Genomic DNA, 24,498 nt, shown 5'->3' on the forward strand with positions numbered 1-24,498 from the left:
CTAAACATTATTCAGATTTAGAAAAAGAATGCAGAATTGACCATTAAAAAAAGAAGAAGAAGAGGGGACCAGCAGGTGGCGTGGTGGTTCAGGCGCTGGACACTCCTACATGGCCAACCACAGTTCAAGTCCTGGACCTGGCGGCTTGGTTTCTCAGTTCCCCTCACACTCTCTCTGCCTCTCTCTGGTCAAATTAAAATAAATGGATGGATAAATAAAATTAAATAAATAATTCTTTATTTAAAAAAAGAAGAAGAAGAAAAGAAAAATCCTGCTGAGAGTTCAAAACAAAAGGTGAGCAAATTATTAGGTATAAAGAAAAAAACAACAGAGAGACGAGAGTCTCCTGAAAGGACACATTGAAGCTAGAACTTTAACCACAGAGGCTGAGACTGAGTCGATATTTGCATTAGCATTCTCATCCTGAATGAACACATTGGCTGGACTCGCTCGTCCAGAAATAGTTCCCCGGAGAGTTCTGGAAGTGTGATCTCGCGCACATCTGCTCTAACTTTTGAGTTCTCTTAATACGTTTTAAAGTTTTGGTAAGTGCTCATTTTTGTGCAAAGGAGGATGGCCAAACAATCTGTTGGGGACACAAAGATGCCCTTCATGCTTCCCTTCTGGCCTTCCGTAAGCCTAGGAGCAGACTGTTTTCCAAACTGCAACATCCCGAGCTGGCTGCCAGGGAGTAACCGGCCCCCGGCATCTAAACAACAGCTGTGTTCTGTCCTGCTAAAGGGCAGCCTCACCCAGACAGTGACTCTCCAAAGGTCAGCTGTGTCCTGCAGCAGGAAGTCCACTCCACGGCTGGTGGCACATGCCGGCACAGTGGAACAGCCTGTGTTTGTCCCAATTCCCTTCCCTCCCTTTTGGCTAATCCTCACTGGTTGTAAATGTTCAGCTCGCCCCGCACAGGAAGCGTGGGCTCTGGAACTGAGCCTGCGTGCTGGCCGCTGCTCTCGCGCTTACAGACTGTCCTCACTGGAGATCATCTTAGCCGGCCCTGGAATGGTGCTGGTGACCAAGGACCAGAGGTACAGTGAAAACGCTAGCCTCAGAGCAAGCGCACTTACTAAAGATTTATTAAGCAGCAGGCACTGTTGCAGGGCTTCCTTTGCATTTTTGCTTTAAGTTGATTTATTTACTACTTTTTCTGAGCGAGAGAGAAATAAAGACAGAGGACAGAAAGACAGGCACCCTTTTAGGGTCTTCGGGCCACCATCCAAGGCCAGTTTCAGCCAGCCTGGATCATGGGCGGACACATGCGTGCCCCACATACACAGAGAGGTCTCAGGACACGAACCCATAGCCCTCCCATGTGGGCCTGGTTGTGTTACCCTGCACCACCGTCTGGCACCTCCAGTGCTTCCGTAGACTAGCTCCCGACTCCTGTAAGGGTCATCCCTTCCGCTTTGCAGGTGGGGAAGCTGCCCTGGCTCGGAGAGCTTGAATGAACAGCACGTGGTCACGTGGCTCTGGGAGGAACCCATGAGAACATCTCGTTCTTGTTGACTCAAGCCTAAGGGTCCCTCTACTCTGGCAACCTGGAAAGGTGGAGACGCCCTTCAGAAAGTCAACTAGATTTTTAAAATTCTTGTCATATTGATGGGAGGTAGGTGGAAAGACGATTTTAAAATTTACCTGGAGGAGTAAATGCAAAGGAATACCTAATGCCATTTTAATACTGATGAGGATGACAATGATGCTGGAGCACTAACTCGCCTTTAGAGATTTTTCTTTTCTCTTTCTGTTTTGAGAAGTTCTTGCTATAGGGCATGTGTGCTAGCCAGAAAGAGAGAGACAGAGACAGAAAGTGAGAAATCACCCCCTAGGGGGGATGGCCATGCTGCAATCCCTTCTCCTCCATTCTCCTCTCGGGATCTTGAGCACGCACTCACACACGTGCCCAGCGTGAGTTTAAGCCACTGGGTCTGGGACCTGAACCACGGTCGACTCCATGGGAGTCCAACAACAAAACCATCATACCACCTGCTGGTCCCTTGCCTTTAGAGATCTTAAGAAAATATGCCATAAGGCTAACACATAAAATAGAGTGACATCTGTTTGCCCACACTGCCTAGCTGATAGTAAGCGCCCAATACCTACCCACCATCATGACAACATGCTGGGTGCCCACAGGTATTACCTCACGTAGCTTTTCTTTCACAGGAATACTTTAAGAACAATTGCATTTCTGTTTTACAAATCGGAAACCAGGGCACAGAGAGTTTCAATAACCTGCTAACAGGTCACAAAGTAAGTAAACGGGGTGTCTGGGAAATGACCCAGTATGTCTATCTGACTTAGAGTTAAGGGCAACACCGATACTCATTTTGAAAGTCTGGAAGAATCTAAATGTTTATCAGTAGGGTCCTGGGTAGATGACTGGAGGTGCGTGAGTACAGAGAGCATCCCTGAGAGTGAGGTAGATCTGTAAGCTCTGATAGAAAGACATCGATAATAATGTCAACGGAAAAGGCAACCAAGTTGCACTGATTTCGTTTTTGTTGGACCACCAGCACATACGTGCAGCATCTGTGAAGTTCTGTACCTATGTATGTATACATACATGTACCTCTTGTACAAAGTTGTACAGACATGCATGAGGTAGATCTGTAAGTTCTGATAGAAAGACATCGATAATAATGTGTCAACGGAAAAGGCAACCAAGCTGCACTGATTTCGTTTTTGTTGGACCACCAGCACATACGTGCAGCATCTGTGAAGTTCTGTACCTATGTATGTATACATACATGTACCTCTTGTACAAAGTTGTACAGACATGCATATATGGCACCTTTTCCTCTGTGCACGGGATTAGGGTAGTGGGCAATCCTTTTTTAACATACTTCTGAATTGTTTCAGTCTGTTTCAAGTACCTATCACTTCTGTAATAAACGAGATTTTTTTGAAGTGACTCACTCCCTAAAAAATAAAAAACACTCTTTTCAAAGGAAAATGCTTCCATGAACAGGTTAAATGACAACTGAGTCAAGGTGTGAGGGGTCCTGCCCAACTAGGGGTTCAGAACAGTAGCTTCCACTATAAAGGGCACTTGGCTGGAGCAGAGGAGGGAGTCAGCTTGCTGCAGCCTGGTTGACACAAACAGCTGTGTCCCGGCCTGCGGCTGGCCCGGCGCCCTGCACACCTGTGCGGAGGAGGAGACAGGCTCTTCCTTTTACAGCCACTTTTTCAGACAGTGCTGGCCCACAGAAGTAGAGCAGAGAGGTGAATGGCTGCCTGAATACCACTGGGCTCTGGGTGGTCTGATGACAGCCAGACACAGTGAGCCCAGACACGGATGATTCTGGTCTGGAGTAGGCCTTGGACTTGTGATAAAGCACCAGGAGTCGGCAATGGTGAAGGGAGGGGGGAGGTTCCCTTCTGGGTGGGCGGTAAGGATGGAGGGAAATCCGGTCCATTCTATGTTCTCCAGGCAGATCACCAGGTCCGGTCAGCCTGGAGCCCTTGGGACCACATCCCAACCCAATCTGGAGCAGGTGGAGGGATGCGAGAGCCTGGAGTGCCCACGGTCAACTCTCTAGAGAGGGACACGCTGCTGAGTCTTCTCAGGCAGGCCGCAGAGGGTGAGGAAGGGGCATCAATGTCTGATGCCATATTCAGCTGGTTGGCACACGCAGACAGCATCTCCCTGGAGCTGTCTCAGTAACAAAGTCGCAAACTGTTTTCTAAATCCATCTCTGAAGGGGATGTTCTCCTTCCTTCCTTCCTCTTTGCTCTCTTCCTGTTATGAGGTACACACCCCCGCTTAGCCTTCTAACCTCATCGGAAACTTAGTATAACTCTGGCAGCAGACACTCCGGTCACCTGCCAGTGGACAGAAAGGACATACTTGGACAAGGAATCTCAAGACAGAGAGTCCAGATCTGATCAGGGCTTTGGTGGTGTGCCACCATTCACACACTTGGATACTGCTCTTTCTCCTTCAAGTTCCTGTGAGCCATGTACCGAATGTGCCACTTAAAAAGATTTTTTAGGGACCAGCAGCCGGTGTAATGGCTACGTCACTGGACTCCCACGTAGTCGACTGTGATTCGAGTCCCGGACCCGGTGGCTTAAACTCACACCGGGCGCGTGTGCGTGCGTGCCCAAGATCCCGAGAGGAGAATGGAGGAGAAGGGATTGCGGCGTGGTCATCCCCCCTGGGGGATGATTTCTCGCTTTCTGTCTGCCTCTCTCTGTCTTTCTGGCGAGTGCACGTGCCCCATAGCAAAAACCTCTCAAAAAAAAAAAAAAGTTTTTAATTTACTATTTCATATTTTCTTTCTGTACCTTTATCTTTTTCTTTTCTATCCCTTTATCTTCTCATTTCAAGAAACTCCCTGATTTCATTCTCCAGCCCTTCTACTACATTTTACAGTTGTTCGGTTATATTTTTATTTTTCTTCTCCAAGATTGCCTTCTTGTTCTCAAACATGCTAAGTCCCTTTTTGGGGTAAAGTATAATATGCAGTTTCTTTTTTGTCCCTGAGGACAATTCTTCAGTTCTCAGACTCAGCTCCTTACATGGGCTTTCGTGGAGGGCGTGGGTCAGCACCTGCACGTCTCAGTCAGGGTGGGGTGTTCAGGCCTCCTAAGCCTCGTGACGATCAGTTCCTGACCACCCTCCTGTGAATGGCACAGCTCACACAGTGATGTAATTGCACGCCCAGCTTGGGGCCTGCATAGGCACTGAGGACACTTGCTTTGGAAATGTCCCCAAGGTCGCAGCCTCTACTGTGTTTCAGATGACGAACTTCTTAATAGCCTTGAACTTGGGGATGCACCGGGCACGTCTGTGCAGAGAACAGGCTGCACGCGGCCACGGCCCCTTTTGCCACAGCCGTCGTTCCTTCTTTTCCCTGTCATCTTGGAAGCGAAGACTCCCAAAAGTCTTTTTAAAAAGCAGATGGTCGGGGGCCAGCAGGTGGCATGGTGGTTGAGGGCACTGGATTCTCACATGGCTGACCATAGTTCTAGTCCTGGACCTGGCAGCTTGCTTTCTCACTTTCCCTTTCTGTCTCTGCCTGTCTCTCTCTGGTCAAATTAATAATAATAATAATAACAAATGGGATTAAATAAATAATTTTTAAAAAAGATGGTGTAATAGTTACATTGCTGGACTCCCATGTAGTCGACCACGTTTCAAGTCCTGGATCCAGTGGCTTAAAACTCACGCCAGGTACATGTGCATGCATGCCCAAATACCAAGAGGAGAATGGAAGAGAAGGGATTATGGCGTGGTCATCCCCCCTGGGGGGTGATTTCTTGCTTTCTGTCTCTCTGGAAAGCATACACGCCCTACAGCAAAAATCTCTCTAAAAATAAAACAAAATCATTTAAATAATTTTATTCAGAAACATTTCAGTTTGGTATTCAAATCAACGCCTCGCATATGCGTGGTCAGTGAGGCTGTGTTAGGGCCGTCGCCTTCCCTACGACACAGCACGGTCCACGTCCTACCACGGTGGCAGCAGCTAAGGCCGCCTGCCTACTGCTGTCTGCCACTCAGCCACACATAAGCGTTCTGAGGCCCCACACGCCTCAGCAACTGGGAAGAATGTGGTCATTCCAAGCTTTGCTCTCATATGCAAGTATTTTTTCAAGTGTTTATTTTAAACGACCCAGAGGTAAGATTATAGATCCCAACTTAATAAGGCTTTCTGGGCTCCGTCCACTCCCAGGGACTCATTCCACAGGAACTTCTCGCAATGGCAAATAGCAGGCTGCTGAGTGCTGAGGCAGAGCAAAACCCTGCAGCCTGGCCTGGCTGGCGGCGTCCCTTCCTGACTCCTCCCCACCCCTGGATCTAAAAGCCCCCGGCTTGAACATCATTTCCAACATACTTCGGTCACAGCTGAGCTATTCTGGCCACTCCTGGAAACGGGGATAATGGTTGGCCTCAAGATGGTTCCAGAAACGAATAGGCTCTCTCGTCTCTAAAAATGTGAGCCTGGGGGCCAGCAGGTGGCAAGGTGGTTAAGGGTGCTGGACGCCCATATGGCTGACCACAGTTCGAGTCCTGGACCTGGCGGCTTGCTTTCTCACTTTCTCTCTCTCACTCTGTTCCTCTCTGGTCAAATTAAAATAAATAAATAAATAAAGGTTTTGTTTGTTTGTTTGTTTGTTTTAAATGAGCCTGTGTGATGAACACCAAGCAGCCTATTTGCACCGGCCAATCCCCTTTGGAAGAGCTATTACACAGCTCAGAGAGGGCAATCTAATTCCTCAGCGGCTGGCATACTGCGCCAGTCGGAAAATGCTCATGGACTAGCATCTCCCACCCCCAATATAAATAAGCCACTGGCACCTGCTCGCAGACACCCTTCAGGGCTCTCCTGAACTGGGAATCTGGAAAATGCACCCTGGGTCTGAAGCCTCAGACAGGGAAAGTGGGCAACAGGGTACGGGGAGGGGATGCTCGGGCAACGCTCGAAGTCGAGTATTTTACAGAAGTTTGATTAAAAAAACATAATCGCAGAGATTAATTCAGCTTAGTGTCACTTTAGACTGATGTAATCTCACTTCCAGCTTCAAAACCTACCGGTGGGTAAGAACACACTGGCACCGTGGCTGATGGAAGGCAACCTTTCGTCCCTCCCATGGGTGTGAGACTGGCAGCACATGTCAGGCCCTGTCCTGCCCACCCTCCAGCCGGCACGCAGAGGCAGAGCGCCTGTGTGGGTCTCCCAAACCCCAGCTCGGGGAAGATGCTGCCGTGAACTTTCTCCATCGTGCCCTTCGCGCCTGCACTAACGCGTCTTCCAAGCACCCTCTCTCCCACCCTTGCCTCTGTTCCCATCTGCGTGGTTGCAGCCTGTTATGTAACTGCCATTTCATTCAAGCAGCGAAATGCAAAACTGCTGTCTATTTCTTACTTACGTAAGGCTTGACCTTATCGTGGGGAAATACCTGGCATTTTTTAATCGTCTCCAAAGGCCCAGGGAGCCTTCTGGTGAACTGTTCCTACATGGCTAGCCACTCCTCCGATCTACGCCCCTGCGGGGAGGAGCAGACCGACAACCGTCCGACTGTTAACTGTGGACACCGTGAGTCATCCCTTCACAGTCTCCCTACTTCGTGTCCATAAATAATAAGTCTTTATTAAGCACTTACTGTGTGCCAGTGTTTCAAGTGACATACGTCACAGCCAGACTGCAAGGTAGGAATTGGCTTATTATGTAAGAAAAAATTATTTATTGAATTCCATTTGTTACTATTTTTTTTTTTTTAATTTGACCAGACAGAGACACAGAGAGAGTGCCAGGAAGGGAAAGCGAGAGAGCAAGCCATCGGGTCCAGGACTCGAACTGCTGTCAGCCATGGGGGAATCTAGTATCTTTAACTACCATGTCACCTTGCTGGGCCCTGAATTTGTTTAATTTTTATCATTGTTTTTATCGTTTCTAGTCTTGTTTTATAGATGAGGAAACAGGGACGAAGGGATGTCAAGAGTCCCAGATTTGGGTTTGGTCCACTCGGCTGTCCCGTGGTGTGGGCCGCTGGCAGGCCACAGAGGCTAGGCACCGACTCTTCTGAAGGTGCTCAACACACCTTGGCCAATGCCAATGGGGCGTTCCCAACAAAAGGGCCACTACATTCAATATTTTGCCATGGTATGCCTGAAAGTATTTTAAAAAAATAATAATTTGGCTGCCCAGGCCCTATTAATGGGGAGGACAGGAGCAGGGCCCAGGAGCATTCTGAGCCTGGGAAGGTGTACACAGAGCTGCTGCTCTTCCATCCTCGATGGGAAACTGGCTGTGAAACCCAAACACGCTGGGAAAGCTTCAGAAAGATGGTTTCCACAAGGCCAATACCAGGGAGCTAAAAAACAAGGCAAAACCAGACAGGAGTGCTAAGGCAGATTCTTTTCAAAGGCTGATGTGCGAGCTCCCTAGGTAATTGTTATTTGTTTTTTGCTTTTCTTTCTTTCTTTTTTTTTTTTTAAGAGTTATTTCATTCAGTTCTATTCGTTGTCATTTTACTTTTACTTTTCTTTGAAGTTGATCAGAGAGAGGGGAAGTGAGAAAGCAAGCTGCCACCAGACATGTGGGAGTCCAGCTGCCTGAACCACCACGCCACCTGCCGGTCCCTGCTTCTATTTTTTCTGAGAGAGACCGAGAGCACCCGCACGCCATGATCCACCTCCACTCCCAGCCAGCCTGGTTCACGGGCATGCACACATGTGCCCAGTATGTAGAAGGCGGTCCCAGGAGTGAACCCGAGACCTTCCCACGTGGGTCCGACTGTTACTACTGTGCTACCATCTGGCCCTGGGCAGTTTTTTGTGTTTTGTTTTGGTTTTAGTAGATACTCAAGTCCAACTCTAGACCTATCTACAGAATTTGGGCTTCCCTCCACTGGGCTTAGCAGTCTAGATTTTCAAAAGGCTCCCTGAGTAATTCTGATGTACTCTAAACTCTGGTAGCTGTTGCTTTGGGTCTCTGGGGCTCTGTGGCCGGCCATCAGAGTAAAGATGCATCACAAAAGCAACTTCCAGTTCAGTAAGCAGCATTCGGGTCTGAGAACCCGGGTTCTTGTCTCAGCTCTAACAGCTGTGGTTGATTTTGGAACGTGTGATTCCTTGGCTTTTCTGAATCTCAGGCTTCTCACCAGTGAGGTCGGGAGAACAGGTTCCGTTCAGCTCTAAACCTGTGTTTTCTACCTGAGCCGCTGCTGAAACAGCTGTAGGAAGGCCTACAAGGGGTGGTCAGATGCGTTCCTGAGAGGACGAAGATCGGAATGGGCTTGAGTTGAGACGAGGAGCCTTGACAATGGGAAAAATGTGGACGGGGTGGTCATAGCGATAAGGCTGGCATCCCACGGAGGGCATAAAGCTGCAGGGGAAGTAAGCCGGGAGGAAAATGGAAGGCTTGTGTAAGTGAAAGGGGAGGCGTGGAAACAAGGGTGGGAGGGTAAGATGGTTCCAGATGACGGATGCCCTAGAGAGCCCGGGAGAGGACAGGGAGCATGATCAAAGGTAAGGAGAAAAGCACAGAGGACAGTGGTGTTCGGCAAGACGACTGTGGGAGCCCAGGCAGGACGGGAAGGGTAGAAAGGGGGTGGGACAGACCTGGAGGTTCAGCCAGGAAGAGCATCTGTGAGCCAGAGGACGAGCTTATTCTGGAGACGACGTGGCCTTGACCTGAAGCTGCGGCAGTGGGAACTGGAGAGAAAAACATGTCCACGGGAAAAGCTTCATGACCCTGACATCTCGGGCCGTCCTTACAGTTCTTTTGTTTACTTGTTTCTGCTTTTTTGCTAGTCTGTAGTTTTGGCTCTCTCTGTAGTGAGCAGATACTGCCTTATGATAAGAAAAAGAAATATACGGTTCAGCAAAGCTTCAGAAAGATGGTTTCCACAAGGCCAATACCAGGGAGCTAAAAAACAAGGCAAAACCAGACAGGAGTGCTAAGGCAGATTCTTTTCAAAGGCTGATGTGCGAGCTCCCTAGGTAATTGTTATTTGTTTTTTGCTTTTCTTTCTTTCTTTTTTTTTTTTTAAGAGTTATTTCATTCAGTTCTATTCGTTGTCATTTTACTTTTACTTTTCTTTGAAGTTGATCAGAGAGAGGGGAAGTGAGAAAGCAAGCTGCCACCAGACATGTGGGAGTCCAGCTGCCTGAACCACCACGCCACCTGCCGGTCCCTGCTTCTATTTTTTCTGAGAGAGACCGAGAGCACCCGCACGCCATGATCCACCTCCACTCCCAGCCAGCCTGGTTCACGGGCATGCACACATGTGCCCAGTATGTAGAAGGCGGTCCCAGGAGTGAACCCGAGACCTTCCCACGTGGGTCCGACTGTTACTACTGTGCTACCATCTGGCCCTGGGCAGTTTTTTGTGTTTTGTTTTGGTTTTAGTAGATACTCAAGTCCAACTCTAGACCTATCTACAGAATTTGGGCTTCCCTCCACTGGGCTTAGCAGTCTAGATTTTCAAAAGGCTCCCTGAGTAATTCTGATGTACTCTAAACTCTGGTAGCTGTTGCTTTGGGTCTCTGGGGCTCTGTGGCCGGCCATCAGAGTAAAGATGCATCACAAAAGCAACTTCCAGTTCAGTAAGCAGCATTCGGGTCTGAGAACCCGGGTTCTTGTCTCAGCTCTAACAGCTGTGGTTGATTTTGGAACGTGTGATTCCTTGGCTTTTCTGAATCTCAGGCTTCTCACCAGTGAGGTCGGGAGAACAGGTTCCGTTCAGCTCTAAACCTGTGTTTTCTACCTGAGCCGCTGCTGAAACAGCTGTAGGAAGGCCTACAAGGGGTGGTCAGATGCGTTCCTGAGAGGACGAAGATCGGAATGGGCTTGAGTTGAGACGAGGAGCCTTGACAATGGGAAAAATGTGGACGGGGTGGTCATAGCGATAAGGCTGGCATCCCACGGAGGGCATAAAGCTGCAGGGGAAGTAAGCCGGGAGGAAAATGGAAGGCTTGTGTAAGTGAAAGGGGAGGCGTGGAAACAAGGGTGGGAGGGTAAGATGGTTCCAGATGACGGATGCCCTAGAGAGCCCGGGAGAGGACAGGGAGCATGATCAAAGGTAAGGAGAAAAGCACAGAGGACAGTGGTGTTCGGCAAGACGACTGTGGGAGCCCAGGCAGGACGGGAAGGGTAGAAAAGGGGTGGGACAGACCTGGAGGTTCAGCCAGGAAGAGCATCTGTGAGCCAGAGGACGAGCTTATTCTGGAGACGACGTGGCCTTGACCTGAAGCTGCGGCAGTGGGAACTGGAGAGAAAAACATGTCCACGGGAAAAGCTTCATGACCCTGACATCTCGGGCCGTCCTTACAGTTCTTTTGTTTACTTGTTTCTGCTTTTTTGCTAGTCTGTAGTTTTGGCTCTCTCTGTAGTGAGCAGATACTGCCTTATGATAAGAAAAAGAAATATACGGTTCTCCTTTGAAAAACCTGCCTACAAATTCTCCACCGCTTTGCAGTTCCGCCCTTCCTCTCACGGGCTGCTCCTCTTTAGAATTCTCTTTCTCGTTTTTTGCCTACTCATCTGAGTTCACACCCCATGTCCTTTTGCTAAGAGGCTTCTGCGGAGCATCCTCCTCCTCCTCCTCCTTTTCCACCTTGTAAAGACAGGTCTTGCTATGGCACATTCCAAGCAGCTGGGACTGCAGAGGCACACTGCCACGGCAAGCCTTTAGGGTGGCCTGGGAGTCCCCTGCCTAAGCATTCCAAGCAGCTGGGACTGCAGGGGCACGCTGCCACGGCAAGCCTTTAGGGTGGCCTGGGAAGTGAACCCAGGCCTCCCACATGCTTCCTTCCACCTGGGAAGCAGCTGTTTTTCCACTGCACATCACGGCAGCTGGGCCCATGCCTTCTTTTTCTCCCCAGGCTCCTGTGAGCCTCCTGTCCTGCGCACCTGGCTTTGCCTCTCAGCCTCAAGTGTACACGACTCACAGAGCCAAGTCTTGGCCTTGGAGCGGAAGGTCAGCAAAGTTCCTGCTTTCCCACAGGACTCTTGGGGTTCCTTCATCAAGGCTTCTCTGAGAAGTCCACCTTCTTTCCATCCTTGAAGCCGGTCTCTTAATACCTGCCTCAAAATCATCTCCAAAACAATACCTGCCACCTCTCTGGGAAATGCTCCCATTGACCAGGAAGGACACTGAACCTCCTCCGTCACAGCCTTCTGGCTTCCCCAACTTCTCTGGCCGTCCCTCAACCCTCAAGGTTACCTAGCAGACTTCACGTCCCCTAGACCTTCTACACCATGTCAAACTCCGAACCCCACTTTAACCATGAACTTCTATTGTTTAGCTTCTTGGATGTCCATATTTCAACTAAATGTCCTGTGCATGGTACTCTCTCTTTCCTTCCACCCTTTCTTCCTTTATTACTTGCCAGAGAACACATACACCTGTCAGAGAGACAGAGAAATAGAAAGAGATAGGAAGGAGAGAGAGAAAGCTACCCCCCACCCCATTCCGGCAGGGCATGATCACACTATAATCCCTTCTCCTTCATTTCTCCTATTTAGGCATGTACACACATGTGCCTAGCATGTTCCTCAAGACACTGGGATTTGAACCACACTCATGTGGGAACCAGCTCCCTTAACCACTAGGCTCCAGGGCCTGCCCTGTGGTACTCTTTCTTATTCAGTTTTCTGCCAGCATTCTGGATTCTCAGGTCAGTTGTTTTGTTGTGTTACATTTGAGGTTTTTGCCGACAGAGCGCAGGCACTTGCCAGAGAGAGACAGAGACGGAAAGTGAGAAATCATCCCCACAGGGGAATGGCCATGCAGAAATCCCCCTCCTCCATTCTTCTCTCGGGGTTTTGGCATGCATGCACACATGACAGGTGTGGATTGGCAAGCTACCGGGCCCAGGACTCAAACTGCAGCCAGCCATGTGGGAATCCAGTGCCTTAACCACACCACCTGCTGGCCCCAGGCCACTCGTTTAAATTGCCCTCCTCAGGACCCTGAATTCTCTTATCCTTTGAAGCACTGCTAAGTCTGAGGTGCCACCTCCACAGCCTCCCTCAGGAGAAAGCCTGCTAAGCCATGCAACTGGGCTCCCTTATCAATGTGAGGTTTGCCTTCCAGAAAGGCCCCCAGTCCTCCTGTCAGTTCTACTCTTATTACTTCTCATTACTTCTTTTCAGACCCCTGTCTACTCTCATTTTCACCACTCTTTGCAAATGGTCTTAACTCTGATTTCATCGAGAAACTGGAAGCCGTGAGTTAGGCACCCTCTCACTTTCCCTCTCTCCAGCTCTGTACTTCATGTCACTAATCACCTGTTTCCCTTTTCTGGAAAGAAATGCTGTCCTGCCCCTTTAAAGGCTGACTTCTATGTGGAAGCTGAAGCCCTCCCATCTTCCCAAGGGCTTTGCTCCATTGATTACCCCTTTCTGGTAGCTTCCAACTGTCCTTCCCTGACAGTTCCCTAGGAGGCCACACAAACGCTGTGACACTCCCTTCCTCTCCCACACTCTCATCATCTTGCCATTGCTAAGATTTTTAGAAACTTTCGCTATTTTTGTAGGAATGACGCAAGCTCATGCAAACATTTTAAACAATAAGAAAAGCAAAAAGAAGATAACTATTACCTGACACCCTCTCACCCACAGATAACTGCTATTAGAATGCTGGTGACCATGCTCCCAAGTTATTCTCTATGCAAACAGTCGCATATGGAAGGATGTATATAACACAGAAGAGATTATACTATATATCCCCTCCTGGGACCTGCTTTTGTAGCCAACAAAAAAAAGTGTCCCTAGCACTTTTCCATGTCAATACCCTGTTTTGAAACTATAGGGTATTCTAGTGAATATAAATAATATAATTACTTCTTTGGCCCCTAATGAATTGTTTTCAATTTTGTTTTTGCTATGACAGATAATGTTGTGCTGAGTATTTTTACATTTGTTAGATTTACATGTGGCAAATTCTTTAAAAGGGTTTGCTGGATAAAATATACTCACATTTAATGTTTGATACACACTACGAAATAGTCCTTGAACAGGGTGGTGCTAATCCAGACTCCTATCAGTAGTAGCCTTTTTCCTAAACCCTTGAGGACTTCCAGTTTCCTTAATGCTTTCAATTTTTATCTAAATAATATCAAGAATGAAAAAAGAAGAGCTGGCCCCATGGCCTAGTCATTAAGGAAGCAGACTCCCACACAGCCGACTACAGTTTGAATTCTGGCCCTGGAGGCTAGGAAAATATGCCTGTGCACGTGTGTGTATGCCCCAAGTCTCAATGGCATGGAGGAAGAGAGGGGAGGAGATTGCAGCATGACCGACTGGGTGCTATCCCTCCCCCTTCTGGTGAGAGCACAATCCCTTTGGCAACACACACACAAAAGGTGAAAACAAGAGCAGCACTACAGACCCTACAGACATTATAAAGATAAGAAAACATTTTGAACAAATTTACCCATTATTTAAAAACTGTAGATGAAATGGACAAATTCCTAGAAAGAGGAAACTTGACAAAACTAATACAAGAAGAAATAGAAAAACAATCCTGTATCTGTTAAGTAGATTAAATATATATTTTGAAAGCCCTCCCACAAAGAAACTCTAGGTCCCAAAGGGTTTTACCAATGTATACTATTAAATATTTGAGGAAGAAATAAAACGAACCTTACACAAATTCTTCTGGAGAATAAAATTCTTCAACTTGTTTTCTTTGGTCAGTACAACCCTGATATCAAAACCTCACAAGAGCGTTTAAAGAGAGGTAACTCACAAGCCAATCTCTTTTATGAATATGATAATAAAGTCACCAACATTGTTAATTACTACAGTGGTCTACTGCCTACCACCATTATAACTAAAAATAAGCCTAAATTTTAGTTAGAGGTCAAAGAAAGATAAGATGTATTATTTTCCTTGTCCAAATTCAAGGATTCCCTGAATTCCACCCATGGACCCCCTGGGAACCTATAGACTCCAAAATTCCTGTGCTAAAGAAACAGTGCTGGATCAGTCCAGACCACTGGAGAACCAGAGTCCCAGTGCAAATGTAAATCCAACCAGTTCAAAGCCTTAGTGGGGGTGTCTATGCAAGGCATGCAACAGCCCTTCAAATACCTATTGGATTTCTTTTCTTTCCATTTTTTTTTTTTTTTTAGAGGTTTTTGCTATAGAGCAGACAGAGAGAGGCAGAGAGACAGCGAGAAATCACCCCCAAGAGGGGATGGCCACGGCGCAATCCCTTCTCCTCCATTCTCCTCTCGGGATCTTGGGCATGAACGCACAAGTGCCCGGCATGAGTTTTAAGCCACCAGGACTGGGACTCGAACCGCGGTCGACTACATGGGAGTCCAGCGACATAGCCATTACACTAACTGCTGGTCCCACCTATTGGATTTCTTTTAAAATGAGCTCTCTTGGGGCTGGCTGGCGGCGTGGTGGTTAAGGGTGTTGGACTCCCACATGGCTGAAGGGTCTAGTCCCAGACCTAACAGCTTGCTTTCTCACTTTCTCTCTCTCACTCTATTCCTCTCTGGTCAAATTAAAATAAATAAAATAAGTGGATAAATAAAGTTAAGTAAAATAATTCTTAAAGAAGAGCTCTCATGATTTTGCATTTCATACAGTTCTTTGTTCTCTTTCCTTTATGCTTTTACTTTGCTTAAGATAAAGAACCTGACTAAACATTCCAGTTCCTTTATTCCCAAAATAAAAGAGGAAAATTCCATGATAACAGAGAATTGGCACATCAAGAACACCAACCCTTTGATGACACCCATACTATTTGGCTACATATCTGTACACAGAACATCTTCAATCAGCTTGTGGCTAGTACTCTACACAAAGCCAGCTTGGCTCCGGACCAAGCACTTGTTCACACCCATTGGAAGGTCACCTGAGAGAAGCACTTTAAGGCTGGAGCCTGACACTGGCTCTAGTCTGCATACCTGGCACAGTCGAAGCAAGCACTAAGGATCACTTACGCCCCCTTTGGAAAGCTCAATTACCAAGCTTTTTTGGCTAACTTCCTGAATACTTTTCCACAGGGAGAAGAACCCTAAATACAGTACGTACGTTTTTTACCGCTTCTTTTGAATTCATCTCTATGTAAAATAGGTAACATTTAAAAAACTTTATCCTAATAATCAGTGAGAACCCAGAATTAACGTTCTTCGATCATATAATATTTAAACACACAGAGAAATTTCAGAGAATAAATATAACAAGCAACTTATATATTGGATTACCCAACTACCTAGCTTTAGCAAATCCTAACATTTTGCTGTAATCAAAATTGTTCATTAAAAAAATAAAACATTGGGGACCAGCAGTTTGCATAATGGCTATGTTGCTAAACTCCCATGTGGTCGACCACAGTTCCAGTCCCGGACCTGGTGGCTTAAACTCACGCCGGGTGCGTGTGCGTGCATGCCCTAGATCCTGAGAGGAGAATGGAGGAGAAGGGATTGTGGCGTGGCCATCACCCGGTGGGGAAATTTCTCGCTTTCTATCTCTCTGTCTCTCTCTGTCTTTCTGGAGAGCACACACGCCCTATAGCAAAAATTTATCCAAAAAAAGAGAATAAAATAAAATAAAAAACATTAAAGATATAACTGAAATTGTCTGTGCATCCCTCTCTGATTCAACTTCCCTTTCCCATTGATCCAGAAATAACCACTATATATATTTATTATCCATCATTCCTCAGCATGTTTTTTAGTTTTCTGACATTTGTTTAAATCCATACAACATAACTAATTATAATAATAAAAATAAAAATTATTTTGCATGTTTTCAAAATTTTATGTATGGTATCACACTATACATGTTATTATAGACCCTGCTTTTTCAGTCAGGATTACATTTTTTTAGTTTTAGTCAAGTTAACAGATGTGATCCTAGCTTATTCTTTTCAATTTCATCATTGAGACATGTCTCAATTTGTTTATCTAGGATTTTGTTTTTACATAACTACTAATTAGATCTCAACCCAGTTCCTCAGACGAACACACACTTACACAGAGAATAAGTGGACCTATAAAAATGGCCTCCTTTTATTTCTAATAGTTCCTGGAAAATGAGTACCAGGTTCAATGCAAGTAAAGCAAGAGCACCTCCATTTTAAATATGGCTCCTCACACAAGCATCGTTACAGACATGCTTCTAAGCTGACTCATAAGCAGGTGAGAGAGTCAGTATATTTCACTAGAACAGTTCCATGAATAGCTGAGAATTTTTTCTGGCTGTGAAACAGGCGAATATGAATTTTTTTGGTCATACCAGAGGGTCTACATGCCATAAAAATCTTTCGATAAGCTTCTTTCTCTAAAATAGCTTATGTGGACTCTGTGGTTTGCAATTGAGCACTCTGACCAGTACAATAGGCTATGAGCCTCTATTAGAGCTTCTTTAGCATTTTTCCCTCTAAAAACATCTTAAAGCTCTACTTTTATTTAGTTACACACTTAGAAACAGTATGTCAAAGATTGAGGCCTATCGCTTCCTCCAAAATTTTTTAAATAAATGCTGTTAGATTCTTGACCTTGACTAAAATTGTTAACTTTTCTCACTTCTTATATGCAAAGTACGTAAGTGACTATGGAGAGGATAGAGAATTAAAAGCAAGACGCAAGGAAACAGAAGTTGTTACATTAATAACAGGACAACATGCCTTGTAAGAACACGTGGTCTGTCCGCCTTGGGTGAGCCCTGGAATTTATCCCATTAACTATGCTGTCCCCAGCAGAAGCAGAAAGAGGCACCTTTTGGAAAAACAGGATCGCTGTGTCTCAAGACGTAAATTGGAAAGGCCTTGTGAAATCCCCCAGAGAAGTTTTGTTTTTACACTAGAGTCAAACAGACTAGGTTTAACTCTTGGCACTGCTATTTGGCAGGGACATAGGTACAACACAGGCAAATTACTTCATCTCTCTGAGCCTCCGTTTCCTTAGCTAGTAAATGGAAGTACTAACAGCTACATCTTAAGGTTGTTGAGGATGAAATGAGACACACACGTCAAGCTCTTGGCATACAACAGTCATAAAGTACGTAGTAGCTTCCAGGGCATTTTGTCTGTCTTTTCCTTAAAGCTCTGTGCATGCGCATCTCAAATACAATGGCCAGGTCTCATTGATCTGCTCATCTCGAGCATCTGGTATGACTAACAGCATGTAGTTGGTGTTCAATGAATGCTTCCCTAAATGAATCTGAGAATATTAATAAACATCAGTAAGACATGTTATCAAATGCCTATATACTTTGACTTATAGATATTTAAGATATACAGATGTGCTTATATAAAATATATAAAATTATATAAAATCATATAGACAGAAAAATATTATTTAATCCACGTAATCATCCTTTAAGTATTTATTATGAAATCAAGGCTCGGTGAGATTAAGTAATTTGTAAGAGTCCATACAACTCATAAGTAATGTAGCTGGGATTCCGCCACAAGCCCATGCTCTTAAATACTGTACTTGGTGCATCTGGCACCGGGAGTGAAGGAAGGCACCAGGAATTACTGACACTTGAGCTGGATACTAAAAGATGACTAAGCATTCATCAGACGCACAAAGGCAGGGCAGCCCAGTGAGAGGACCCAGCACAGTACAGTGGAGTGAGAAAGCACACACATTTGGGCTCAGTGAGTGGTTTATAAAGCGTGGAAGGAATTCCTGAATAGCAAGCTGAAAAAGTAGTCGGGAGTCAGTCCACGAAGGGCGACAAGTTACGAAACTCTATGCTTTTACTCTCAGGGTCACTGAGCTTTAATCAGATGGCAGCATGATCAGAGCTACGCTTTTGAAATTTACATTCCTGGGACCAGTAGATTGGTGTAGTGGTAAAGTTCCTGGATTCCCACATGGCTGACCACGGTTGGAGTTCCAGACCCAGTGGCTTCAAACTCACACTGGGTGTGTGTGCGTGCATGTCCAAGATCCTAGGAGGAGAACGGAGGAGAAGGGATTGTGGTGTGGCCATTGGGGTGATTTCTTGCTTTCTGTCTCTCTATCTTTCTCTGTCTCTCCGGATATAGCAAATAAAATCTCTCCAAAGGAAAGAAAGAAAGAAATTTATCACCCTATGGAGGATGAACTGGAACGAGAGCCCTACCGAGGTAGGAAGTAAGGAAGACAGGTAAAAAAGAACACTAGCATTTGCCCTGCCTTTGCCATGTCTGAGATTCTGACCAACTCTACGTTATTTTCTAAGCAGGATCTTGAAATGGGTGGCAAACAGAATTGTGATAGCTATACAGACTGGGTTATACTTCCTGGATGATTTCATTCACAGCAAAGTTTCACCCACTTTAATTACCTGGTGTCAACAGAATTCACACCTCTGAAAGAGTGAGCCCAGCTCTTCCTTTCTGTTTCAGGTAGCATAGCCACTTCCTTTTTATCCTTCAGACATGGATAGGTGGCCGGAAAGGTGTCCCATGGCCCCCAAGAGCCCAGGCCCTATCTGCACAGGTGGGGCTCCGGCACATCAATTTTGTTGTAGTGATATCAGACACCTTCATTTGCTGAGACCTCAATGAAGACCGTCACAATGTTTACACTATCATATACTGTACTTTAAACTAGGATGCTTTTTTTCTCTTTGTAAACGATTTTATTGTATAGCCATCAGATATCTTAGCATTATTTTTCATCTGAGTATATGACAGAAAAATGTTTAAATCAATATATAAATCAAATCATCCATCCTGGCGTTTTGTTTTGTTTTTGGAGAGATTTTTGCTATAGAGTACATGCGCTCGCCAGGACAGAGAGAGACAGAGACAGAAAGCGAGAAATCATCCCCTGGGGGGATGGCAGGCCACAATCCCTTCTCCATTCTCCTCTTAGGATCTTGGGCATGCACGCACATGCGCCCGGTGTGAATTTAAGCTATCGGGTCCGGGACTTGAACCGCGGCCGACTACGTGGGAGTCCAGTAACATAGCCATTATGCTAACTGCTGGTCCCCCATACTGGCATTGCTAATCTACAAGAAAGTGGTTGAACAGAGAATAGAAAGAGAACATTTGGTCCAAACCAGTAAGGCTGGATCATTCGAAAGTAATAATTGTTCATTAGAAGAATTTACCATCAAGTTACCACAGATTTTATGCTACTGGATAAAATACAGCAATAATGAAGTTAACTGAGTTTCTTTCTCTCTCTCTTTCTCTCTCTCTCTTCATTATTCGCTTTAAGAAAGAAATCCTGAGGCCTATAGGGATTGCTAATTCCAGGAAAGCATAAAACGTGAGTGTGTTAATCAGGATGACTTTTAGCTCACTGTAGTTGGCACATGTGTAATTACAATTTCCATTCCAGTTATATAAACTGAGATATTCTTGATCAGGTGGTACACACTGAGAGTAGAAAATATCTTTGCTTAAGAAATGAGAAGAGGCTCTTTGGAGACGGGCCTCACTGAACTGGGAAGTTAGCTTTCTCCAGATTTGGATGCTTTCTCCAGTTCTTCCATAACTTCTCAGTGCCCTGGCCATTTTCTGTTAAGTCACCATCTTCTGGTTGCCTTTTCTTCCTTCCTTCCCTCTGTTTCTTTCAAGAGATTTTTGCTATAGGGTGCGTGTGCTCTCCAGAGAGAAATTACTACCCCCAGGGGGGATGGCCATACCACAATCCCTTCTCCTCCATTCTCCTCTCGGGATCTTGGCCACACGCACACACGCCCAGTGTGGGTTTTAAACCGCTGGGTCCAGGACTCAAACCACAGCTGACCATGTGGGAGTCCAGGGATGTAACCATTACACCAGCTGCTGGTCTCTTGGTTGCCTTTTCTTTTCCAACAAAGTTTGGCAAGCTTCTGTTTGTTTTTGGATACAAACTGGAAAATGCTTTTGGTTCTGTCTACCCACTGAATACAATATGCCGTCTCGGAATGACAGAGATTCATGAAGGTGTTCAAACAATCAGAGCATCTTCCTGCCTCTTCCTCCCTTTTGCTAGAAAAGGGCAGGTGGTACCTACTGGTTTTCAATTACATTGTGAAGAGACTGATGAGTATTTCCTTCAAAACAGAAGTCCACAGCACTGTTTATTATGGCTGTCCAATTATGGAAAGGTTCCTCTGTAGGCAACATCCATAGCAGTTGGAATTTCTTTTGATATGAGGACCATGGTGGATGGAAAACAGGTAATTTTTGGTAATCTGAGGAATACTTTGGGTCTCCAATGAAATGTTGCCTCAGTACTTCAAACTCATCTTCAAATGCTTGACCCAGCTTGTCTTATTCAACCCAAGTCATGCTTCATTAATAAACTGATGACTCTACTGTTGGCCCAGCCTCTGTTGGTACAGGTGGGAGCGTACGAGGTTGTGGAGCTGAAAGTCACATGATAACTGTGGCTCAGGTCCCTGGTCCCGAGGATCCGACAACTTGTACAAGTGGCTGAGATTTCAAGGTAGAATATGGAAAGCATCATTTTGCCTCTTAGACTCGAGTATAATGACATTTGGAAAAAGAATGGCACTAATGAGGAAACGTTCAGCCAGTAAACCATGGCCAGTCCTGAGGCCTAGTGGTTAAGGGAGCCGGAGCCAACATGGCCAACGATGCGGTTTAAATCCCAGCCCTGGTCGCTTATTTATTTTACCATACACTTCTGTATTACCTTTCTGCAGAAGGATAGTGAAGATCAGAAGAAATTCTCTCAAAAACAATTTTTTTTTAGGGAGAATTTTGCTATAGGGCATATGCACTTGCTGAAGAGACAAAGAGAAACAGAGAGACAGAAAGCAAGAAATTATCCCCCAGGGGGGATGGCCACGCCGCAATCCCTACTCCTCCATTCTCCTCCTGGGATTTTGGGCACGCACGCACACATGCCTGGTGTGAGTTTTAAGCTGTCAGGTCTGGGATTCGAACTGCAGTTCAGTACATGGGAGTCCAAACATGTAACCATTACACCATCTACTGGTCCCCTCAGTCTCAATTTTAAACTTGAAAGAAGAGATACCACATAAAATCTGCATTGGTTAAGTTCCTAAAATAAAGAGTAGAGAAAGTCTTGCCTTTCTGAGTCTCCCTCACTGCAAAATGCAAAATGAATCTGCCTTGCCAGATTATAAAATGTCTTCAATCTCTCTTCTGCTTTAAATATGGTAAAAAATTTACTTCAGAGGGAAGGGTGATACTAAGTTTAACCCCATTTCACATGAAATAAAATGATCAAAATTTAAGGAGAGGGGACAGGCAGGAGGCATGGTGGTTAAGGGCAATGGACTCCTACATGGCCAACCACAGTTCGAGTCCCGGACGTGGCAGCTTGCTTTCTCACATTCCCTTTCTCTCTCTCTCTCTCTGTTCCTCTTTGGTCAAATTAAAAACAAATAAAGTTAAACAAAACAATTCTTAAAAAAAAATCAAGGAGAGACTAGAGTCCAAATGTAGAGCTCACATATATGAGGGGTCTTCAAAGAGAGAGTTCATGAAAAATTAGTATTATAAAAAAACTATGCATTTCTCACCAGTCCAGTTGACAATACTATAAAGTTATCTTCAATAGATAATAATCCATTTCTTTGTCCCATGGATGCCTTGCCTCTCTATTTTTCTCGTTAATGTCCTTCCTCAGACTCTACACCTGCTGGAATATTCACTTGGTGACCCAAGTGACATGAGATTAAATGCATAAAATAAATTGAAATAAAAAGAAATAAAAAAAACCCTATGCATTGATTTTCAAAGTTATTTTTGCATGAAAATAAACTGAGACGTTAAATGCATTTTTCCATAACCTCTTTGAAGTTCCCTTGTACAGTCAACTAAATTTCAATAATGGTTCAAAGGCAATACAATGCAAAAAGGATGGTCTTTTCAATAAATGATGCAGAAACAATTGGACATAAATATTCAAACAAATTAACCTCAATCTATATCTCGTATCTTATCCAAATATTAATCCAAAATGAACTAAGTATAAGCCTCCTTTACCTTCTGAAAAAAAGCTTCCAGAAAGAAACATAGAAGAGGAACCAGCAGATGGTGTAAAGATTATGTCACTGAATTCCCTTGTATTCGACCATGGTTCGAGTCCCAAATCCGGAGAATGGAGAAGGAATTGTGGCATGGCCATTCCCTCAGCAGGGTGATTTCCTGATTTCTTGTTTTCTGTCTTTCTGTCTGTCTCTCTGACAAGCACATGCGTCCTAAAGCAAAAATCTCTCTCTAAAAAAAAAAAAAAAAGGAGAAAATCTTGGGTTAGCACAGTTATCTTAGCTCTGATACCATAAGCATGATCTCTTAAAAAAAATAGATAAAACTAAATTTCATCAAAATTAGAAATTTCTGGGGCTAGCCCCATGGGCCTAGTGGTAAAAGCAGATCCTACATGGCCAACCAGTTTTAAACCTGGTCTTACTGGCTTGAAAAACACACCAGGTGTGTGTGAGTGCATGTCCCAAATCCCAGCAGGATGGAGAAATGAAGGAGAAGGGAGTGTAGCATGACTATACCCCACAGTGGGGAGGACAGTCACCTCTGTTCTCTCTGTCTCTTTCTCTCTCTCTAGCAAGTGCATGTACCCTCTGGCAATTAAAAACACTAGAAATTTGTGCTCCTCAAAAGACACTGTTATATATAACTCACATTCATTAGGTTGGCACCTATCAAAATAATAATGAAACAACAGCAGAATGCAAAGTGTGGCCAGGACGTGGAGACAGTGGCACCCTTGTGCACCGCTAATGAAAAACAAGATGGAAGGTCCCGAGCACACAGCAAATAGAACTGCCATACGAGCCAGGAATTCTACCTCGAGGTACATACCCTGAAGAACCGAGGCGAGGACGCCAACAGATACTTGCCCACCTGTGTTCACTGCAGCGTGATTCACAACAGCGAGAATGTGCGACCAAGCCACGTGTCCATCAGTCACTGAGGAGGTGAGCAGAATGTGGTATACTCACACAACGGACTATTGTTCAGCCTTTAAAATGAAGGCAGTTCTGATGTATGCTGCAACTCGAATGAAACTTAGGGACATTATGGGAAGTGAAATAAGCCAGTCATGAACAGAAAATACTGTTATGTTCTCACTTATATGAGGTAGCCACAGCAGTGAGATACCTCTGTATCTACCTACAGAAGGTAGGATGGTGGCTGCCAGGGGCTAGGGTGAGGGAGACGGGAGTTGTTTTTCAATGGGTAGTTTAATTTTTGCCATATCAAAAGAGTTCTGGCTGGGGCTGGCAGGTGGTGTGATAGTTAAGGTGCTGCACTCCCACATGGCTTACCACGGTTCAAGTCCTGGATCTGGAAGCTTGCTTTCTCACTTTCCCTCTCTCTCTATCTCTGGTCAAACTAAAAATAATAATAATAATAATAAAATTAAATAATTCTTTTAAAAAAAGAATTCTGGCAATGGACAGCAATGATGGATACACAATATATATGTACTTAGTACCAGTGGACCGTACACTTACGAATGGCTAAGATGGCACGTTTTATGTTAAACATATGTTCAACAAAGTACTCGTATCCAGAATTATGTAAAGAACTCACAATAATGAAGAATCCAACAATTGAATGTTTTAAAAATAGGCAGCAATGTGAACAGACGTTTCACCCAAGAAGATACGTGGCTAGCAAATAAGCACATCAAAAACTCCCTCAGGGGTGACCAGCAGTTAGCGTAATGGCTATGTCGCTGGACTCCCACATAGTCAACAGTGATTTGAGTCCCGGACCCGGTGGCTTAAAACTCACGCCGGGCGCATGTGCGTGCGTGCCCAAGATCCCGAGAGGAGAATGGAAGAGAAGGGACTGCGGTGTGGCCATCCCCCCTGGGGGGTGATTTCTTGCCTTCTGTCTCTCTATCTCTGTCTGGTGAGCGCACACACCCTGTAGCAAAAACCTCTCCAAAAAAAGAAAAAAAAAAAAAACACCCTCGGCACCATCTGAAGTTTGGGAAGTATAAATTAAAACAATGACAAGACATCATTAGATCCCAACTAGAACGAAAAAATAAAAAATCAACACTATCAAGAACAGATAAGGACACAAGTCAACGGGGACATACTTCTGGCAGGAATG

General features: G+C 45.2%; 1 protein-coding gene and 1 pseudogene across 2 annotated transcripts in view; both read right to left on the minus strand.

Annotated features, from left to right (window-relative positions):
* CTDSPL (CTD small phosphatase like) overlaps positions 1-24,498 on the minus strand; it is a 171,123-nt gene that overhangs the window by 130,632 nt on the left and 15,993 nt on the right. The window lies entirely within an intron of this gene.
* Positions 18,153-20,709, minus strand: LOC114006240 (transcription factor Spi-C pseudogene; annotated as a pseudogene).

The sequence above is a fragment of the Tupaia chinensis genome, unplaced genomic scaffold, assembly GCF_000334495.1.
Source record: "Tupaia chinensis unplaced genomic scaffold, TupChi_1.0 Scaffold146584_1, whole genome shotgun sequence".
Lineage (NCBI taxonomy): Eukaryota > Metazoa > Chordata > Mammalia > Scandentia > Tupaiidae > Tupaia > Tupaia belangeri.